We start from the raw sequence: 7657 nt of genomic DNA on the forward strand, positions 1-7657 counted from the left end.
GGTGACACTGTTCCTTTAAGGCCCAACCTAGGCTTCGTCATTAAGGGGTTAAGTCCTGTAAATTGTGAGTAGGGGTCTCCATGGATTGGATTTGTTTTTCCAGCACATCTCATAGATGATCGATTGAATTAAGAATATGGAGGCCAGGTCAACACCTTGAACTCTTTGTCATGTTCCTCACATCAGTCCTGAACGATTTTTGCAGTGTGGCGGGGGCATTATCCTGCTGTAAGACAGCACTGGCATTAGAGAATACCTTTACCATGAAGAGGTGGATTTGTCTGTAGCAATGTTTAGGTAGGTGGTCTGTGTCAGAAAACAGCATGGGAATATCAAAATAACCACCATAAGTTCCCCATAGAAAATTGTGCCATAATCTGTCAAATCAGATGAAATTCTAGTGTTGGGTCCCAGTGACTCCAACTGAGGGGCTTGCATTTATAAAAAAAAAAAAATCATTATTAGTTTTTAGCATTGGATAAAGCAAAGGAAAAACAACAGGAACCTCTCAGAGGAACCTCTCAGAGAGCGGCGCTGTGCTCCGTATACTGCAGGAGCAGTAGTACAGCGAGTACATAGAGTACAGCGGGGCCGATCACATGACGAAGAGTCGTGTCGTCACCAAAGAAGACTGTACAACTAGACTTCCGGTTCCTCATCAGCGCTATACAAATCTATGAAAATCTCAGAAACAGCACCAAGGGGGACGGGAATGTATATTAGCGAGTTTACTCACATGTAGCATCTATGGCCGCGGGCCGTCGGTTCCACTCACCTCCTGACGCCCACAGCCATGGATCTGTGAGTGCTGGTCCCCATCTCACTTCCGCTCCGGTCCACCAGGGTGACGAATGGAAGACGGCATTTAACACCCGTGACGGGCACTATGAATACGTAGTGATGCCCTTCGGACTGTGTAACGCTCCTGCAGTGTTTCAGGAACTCGTTAATGATATCTTCCGAGATCTCCTCTATATCTGTGTTGTTGTTTATCTCGATGATATTTTGATTTTCTCCCCAGATCCGACGACTCATCGGAGGCATGTCCGTCAAGTTCTACTACGATTAAGGGAGAATCATTTATAGCCAAGCTGGAGAAGTGCGTCTTTGAGAGGAGTTCTCTGCACTTCCTGGGCTACATCATATCGGATCAAGGTCTCAAGATGGATCCTGAGAAAGTGAGAGCTGTCCTGGAGTGGCCACGTCCTCAAGGTCTGAGGTCCATACAGCGTTTCCTGGGATTTGCCAATTTCTACCGGCAGTTTATCCCAAACGTCTCATCACTGACATCTCCTATTTCCAGCCTTACCAAGAACGGTGTGAACGCCAAGGTGTGGACCCCAGAGGCAGAGTCCACATTTTTTAGTCTCAAAAAAGCCTTTACTTCTGCCTCGATCCTCTATCATCCTGACGTATATATACAGTTTTCTTTGGAGGTGGACGCCTCTTATGTTGGTGCAGGCGCACTTCTGTTCTAGAGGAGCCCCAAAGGAAAGGCAGTAGTATGTGGCTACTACTCAAGACTTTTTTCTTCTGCAGAGCGCATTTACTCTGCTGGGGATCAGAATCTACTGGCCATCAAATTGGCTCTGGAGAAGTGGAGACATCTGCTGGAGGGCGCAGCTCACCCCATCCTAATCTACACGACCACATGAACCTCACCTACCTTCAGTCCGCTCAACGACTAAATCCCTGTCAAGCCAGGTGGCCGCTGTTCTTCACCCGTTTACAATTTGTGCTCCACTACCGTCCCGCTGACAAGAATGTGAGGGCCGATGCCCTGTCCAGGTCATTTGAAACGAATAACACGGTGGAGTCTCTTCAAACTATCATAGACCCGTCCTGCATTATCACTGCCAATCCTTTGCAGGTTAGAGACATCCCTCCGGGGAGGACTTTTGTTCGATTAGCAGGCAGGAGAAGAATTCTCCGATGGGGACACAGTTCTAAACTGGCTGGGCACCCTGGTGTTCGTAAAACCCGAGACCTGATTGCTCGTCACTTTTGGTGGCCCACGCTGCCCAAGGATGTTGTGGACTTTGTCTCTTCTTGCACGGTGTGTGCTTCTAACAAGGTTACTAACTCCAAGCCTGCCGGCCTCCATCAACCTGTGCCTATACCCAATGCCACCTTGCAGCACATTGTGATGGACTTTGTCACTGACCTTCCTCCCTCAGCAGGATGCAACACTGTCTGGGTGGTGGTGGACCGGTTCTCGAAGATGGCACAATTTATCCCGCTGACCGGCCTACCTTCTGTTCCCCGAATGGCGAATCTCTTCATCCAGCACATCTACCGCTTGCATGGCTTGCCATTCACATTGTGTCCAATCGGGGGTTTCAGTTTACCTCGAGGTTCTGGGCTCTCTGTAAACTCCTGGATGTGATATTGGACTTTTCCACAGCCTATCACCCCCGGTCCAATGGGCAAGTCGAGAGGATCAACCAGATCATGGAGAATTATCTCCGTCACTTCATTTCCTTACAGCATGATAACTGGGTACAGCTTCTTCCATGGGCCGAGTTCTCGTACAACAACCACACAAGCGAGTCCACCACTTCCACTCCGTTTTACATTGTATACGGTCAACATCCTAGAGTCCCTCTTCCAGTGTCTACTACTTCTCAGGTACCCGCTGCTGACTCTGCATTTGGGGACTTCCTGTAAATTTGGCAACAGATCCGGGCATGAAGCGAAAAGCGGATGCAAGAAGAGAGCCGCCGCAGTATCTTCCAGGTACCAAAGTCTGGTTGTCCTCATGGAACATTCGTTTGAGGGTGCCTTCATACAAGTTTGCTCCCAGGTTTCTCGGTCCTTTTGAGATTCGGCAACAGATTAACCCTGTCTCCTATAAACTGCGGCTGCCTCCTACCCTCAGAATCCCCAACTCCTTTCATGTGTCCCTCCTGAAACCAGTGGTCCTGAACTGCTACAGCAAGACTTCCTGTTCCACAACTGCTCCCAGCGGTTCTTCTGATGTGTTTGAGGTGAGGGAGATCCTGGACTGCAAGAGGGTAGGAGGAAGGACTTTCTATTTGGTGGACTGGAGAGGCTTTAGTCCTGAGTAGAGGTCCTGGGAGCCGGAGGAGAACCTTGATGCCTCTGCTCTTGTTAAGAAGTTCCTCTTGCTCTAGTCCCAAGAAGAGGGGGCGTAAGAGGGGGGAATACTGTAGCGTCCAGGGCCATCGGGTCCACTCACCTGACGCCCGCAGCCATGGATCTGTGAGCGCTGGTTCCCATCTCCTTCCCAGGAGACGCCAGCGCTCACTTCTGCTACGATCTGCTCTGTCCCGTAGGGTGCGCGCGCACGCTCGTGCCCTCTCTTAAAGGGCCAGCTCACGCACATGTAGGAAATCACCATCATCAACACACATGTTTTCCTGGACTATAAGAAGGGCCCAACCCATCTGATCCTTGCCTGAGCATTGTTAGTATACCCCAAGTCTGTCTTTCACTTCAGAGACTGTGCACGCGTGATCGGGTGCACACAGCTCTATGCCCTGGCTGTTGCTAACAGCCATGGGCACTGGGCAGAATGTCAGGGGTCAATCTTTTGGCCCCTGAACATGTGATCGCTGTGACAACCAATCACAGCGATCACATGCATTTCTGCATAGAAAACAGTGTGCACTCGATCGCGTGCACACAGCCCTGTGCCCACGCTGTTACCAACAGCTCTGGGCACTGGGCAGAGTATCCGGGACCAATCTGATGGTCCCTGAACATGTGGTCACTGTGAAAACCTATCACAGCGACCACATTTGTTTTATTTTGACTTTTCTGGCAGTAAATCTCCTGCCTCTTTTCTTCTCCTCAAACATTGTTTCAGTTTGAGGAGAAGAAGAGACTCGGGAGAATTGCTGCCAGAAGAATACTGTGAAAAAAAAATACAGTTACACTCATAAAACATTCTCTGTATAGATAGATTTCTATCTATCTATACAATCTATCTATCCATCTATCTTTTTTTCTATCTACCTTTCTTTTATTCTATTAGAATAGGCAGGTAGGGAGTATATAATTATATATATATCCACATATATATAATATATATAGCAATAGCGGTTTATTTTTTTGTTAGCGGTAGTGTAGATATATATAGCAGTTAGTTTGTGTGTTTTATAAAAAAAATAAAAAAAAATTTGTTTAGTTAGTGTTAGTGTTAGTTACGTTATTCGTTATGGCGAGGAAGTTGTTTAGCGCCGAGGAGGCATACGCCATGCTGTGGTCTGAGTCGGAGACCGCATCAGAGATGGCGTCCGAGATGGAACCTGTTTTAGGCAGTGACGATGACAGCGTCACTTCAGGTTCATCTTCAGGGGACGTTGTCCCTGATGCAGTTGAAACTGCAGAACATGAAAGCGCAGGGCCAAGTAGCGCTGTAGCATGGGACAGCCTTGTCCCTCCAGTCCAGGCTCTTGTATGGGCACCTGCCCCATCTTTTGGGCCTAGAATCCATGGATTTACTGCCACTCCTGGCATAACCGTGGACAATACAAATTTTGTCCAAATGGATTACTTCCATTTATTTATAACGGACGACATCCTAAATCAGATTGTCCACGAAACAAATTTATATGCCACTCAATATATAAGCCAGAAACCTTCATCCACCCATTCCAGAGATTGGACGCCAACCAATTTGCAGGAATTAAAAAAATTTTTTGGGGCTCACCCTAAATATGGGTATTGTCAAAAAGCCCTCCATTAGGTCTTACTGGTCAACAAGACCCGCCCAAGCCACCCCAGTGTATTCTGCAGTAATGCCCAGGTCTCGTTATGAGACAATAATGAGGTTCCTCCACTTCAATGACAACGCACAGGCCCCCCCAAGTACCGATGCAAACCGGGATCGGTTGTTCAAAATAAGACCGCTAATAAATTCCCTGAATAATTTATTTCTGCAACTCTACACCCCTGAGCAGAATGTAAGTGTGGACGAATCCCTCCTCAACTTTCATGGCAGACTTAGCTTTCGCCAATATCTACCTTCCAAAAGGGCAAGATATGGCGTTAAGCTCTACAAACTGTGTGAAAGCAGGTCAGGATATACCACCGCCTTCAGGATTTATGAAGGGCGGGACCGCACAATAAATGTTCCTGGATGCCCCCCTGATCTTTCCACCAGCAGTAAGATCGTGTGTGAGATAATGCAGCCTCTGCTTCACAAGGGGTACCACCTGTACTGTGATAATTTTTATTCCAGTGTGCCCGTTTAGGCATTTACATGCTGCAAGGACTGGGGCATGTGGTACCATGCGCAAAAACAGAATTGGTTTTCCACAGCAATTAGTGGGGAAGCGCATGGTAAAGGGGGTCTCCTGTGCTTATGCATCCGAGGAATTGCTGGCGGTCAAGTTCAGGGATCGCAAAGATGTGTATGTGCGAAGCACGATTCATACCGCAGGAACAGTGGCAGTGAGGGAAAGAGGGGCAACATCGGACAAGCACAAACCAGTGATCGGGTCCGAATATAACAAGTACATGGGGGGGTGGATTTAAGCGACCAGGTTTTACAGCCCTATTTAGTAAAACGCCAAACTAAAACCTGGTACAAAAAAGTGGCCATTTATCTGTTACAGGTGGCAAATCCACAACTCATCTGCGCTCTACAAAAAAAACAGAGGCAGAGACACATACCTGGATTTCCAGGAAAAAATTATTGAAGGCCTCATATTTGATGTTCAGGACACCCGAGAATGCCCCCAGTCTGAGGATGTCACGCGGCTGACTGAAAGACACTTCATCAGTTGGATTCCCCCAACACCAACCAGAAGCAACCCCCAGAAAAAGTGCCGCGTCTGCAGAAAAGACGGGCACCGCAAAGATTCCCGATATTTCTGTCCCTCATGTCCCTCACAACCAGGCCTGTGCATTGAGCCATGTTTTAAAAAATACCACACTGTTCTGCATTATTAGATTTTAGTTAATTCGTTGAAAATATATTTGCCCTACATTACGTTTTTATTTTTCCCCTGATTTTACTCCAAGGGTGGGGGGTGGATGTCATGTTTGATGTTCTCTAAAGTTCATCTGCTGGAGAGCTCCATTTGCATAAACCTGCAATTTCTTATTTTAGAAAACCCCAAAAAATAAATTCCCATTCTACCCCTAGATGAATATTTTGGGATTTCTGCTTCAAGAGCAGATATTTTGGACGTGTTATAGAAACTCTGTTGAGTTTTGTAAAACCAGCTTTGAAAAAAAGTGATTTGTGAAATAAGCTTCTTCTATCGTCCGCCCTCCTACTTCTCTATGTGATAATAAGGCCCACATATTTGGTATCCCCATGCACGGGAGAAGTGGAACAATGTGAAAGGAGATTAATTTTGTCCGTGGTCCATACCGTGTGTGAAAAATGCTGGTATAAACTGACGCAATTGCTAAATTCTTGCATTTTTTTCCAATTTTGCCCACTTTAGAGAAAGAAATAAAAATGATATATACTGACAAATGCCACTAAAACAAAGCCCTATCTGTCCTTTAAAAAGAGTGTAAAATTCAAAGATGAACTTTATTCACCTGCAGAGTTATAGTCATCTAAAGAAGCGCAAAGCAAAATTGTTAAATTTGCTCTGGTCATTTAGCTGTAAAACAGCCTAGTCCTTAACCGGTTAAAGGTCTGTGTCCATACATACTGACAGTTTCCAATCATCGCTGACTGTATAAGACTGTGTTAGAACATGTCACGATCTGTGGGTATGTGGACCCGCTATGCCGCACCGCCATAGTGGAGTTGTAGCTGGCCAAACAACAGGTTACCATGTCTATACAAAATCCAAGCCAGGGGAACCTGCAATAATCACCTATTGGTACATTCAGGAAAGTTTATGTCAACCTATATGTATAGTTATAGAATCGTAAACCATAAAGGGACAAAAACATATATAAAGCAAGTATATCTTGGTGTATTGACCCCGATATTTGAGCAAGAAACACCTACAAGGTATGGGGTACAATTAACACACAGTAGTCTCATATAGAAAAATACAATCTTTATTCAAAATACATAAACAATAAAAATGAGTCATGCAAAGCATGAACAGGACGTCCCTCTGTGCAGAGAGCAAAATGTAAGCACTTGGTAACCGGCATGGGTATTGAGAGATACAATCCAACACTCAAAGTACTGGATGTCAGGCGCACATGTCACAATGATCCAGCTGATCAGCATGTGAACGGCAGTACAGCAATCATATATATGCAGGTGACTGGGTATAATGGTCAGTGCGTAGTAACAGAACATAGACAAGCAAGATCAAGAGATGAGTAAACAAGTAACCTACCCATGTGGCTCACTTAGCACAACCAGAGACGTCACATCCCACGCGCGTTTCGGCAAAATGCCTTCGTCCGGGGGTGGCGTCTCTCCAGTGGGACCCTCCATTTACATGCACAGCATCCAATCAGGCATGATAGGGGCGTTACTCATCCAGGCAATGTGTTAGCTCGTACTGGTGTCATGCGCCAGGTCTAAAGATGGCCGACGGCACACTCCTGGCCACGCGCCATCCAGGTGGGCGGGGGATCGATGACGGCTGACGTCGCGAAGCCCCGCCCACTGGGATATAGACGCACGAGCCACGAGATAGCCCAGTCACTCCCCCTGGCGTAAGCGCACAGCTGTACATGCCTGGATATATAGGTGGGTATGGAT

The sequence above is a fragment of the Rhinoderma darwinii genome, unplaced genomic scaffold (genome assembly GCF_050947455.1).
Source record: "Rhinoderma darwinii isolate aRhiDar2 unplaced genomic scaffold, aRhiDar2.hap1 Scaffold_735, whole genome shotgun sequence".
Taxonomy (NCBI): Eukaryota; Metazoa; Chordata; class Amphibia; order Anura; family Rhinodermatidae; genus Rhinoderma; species Rhinoderma darwinii.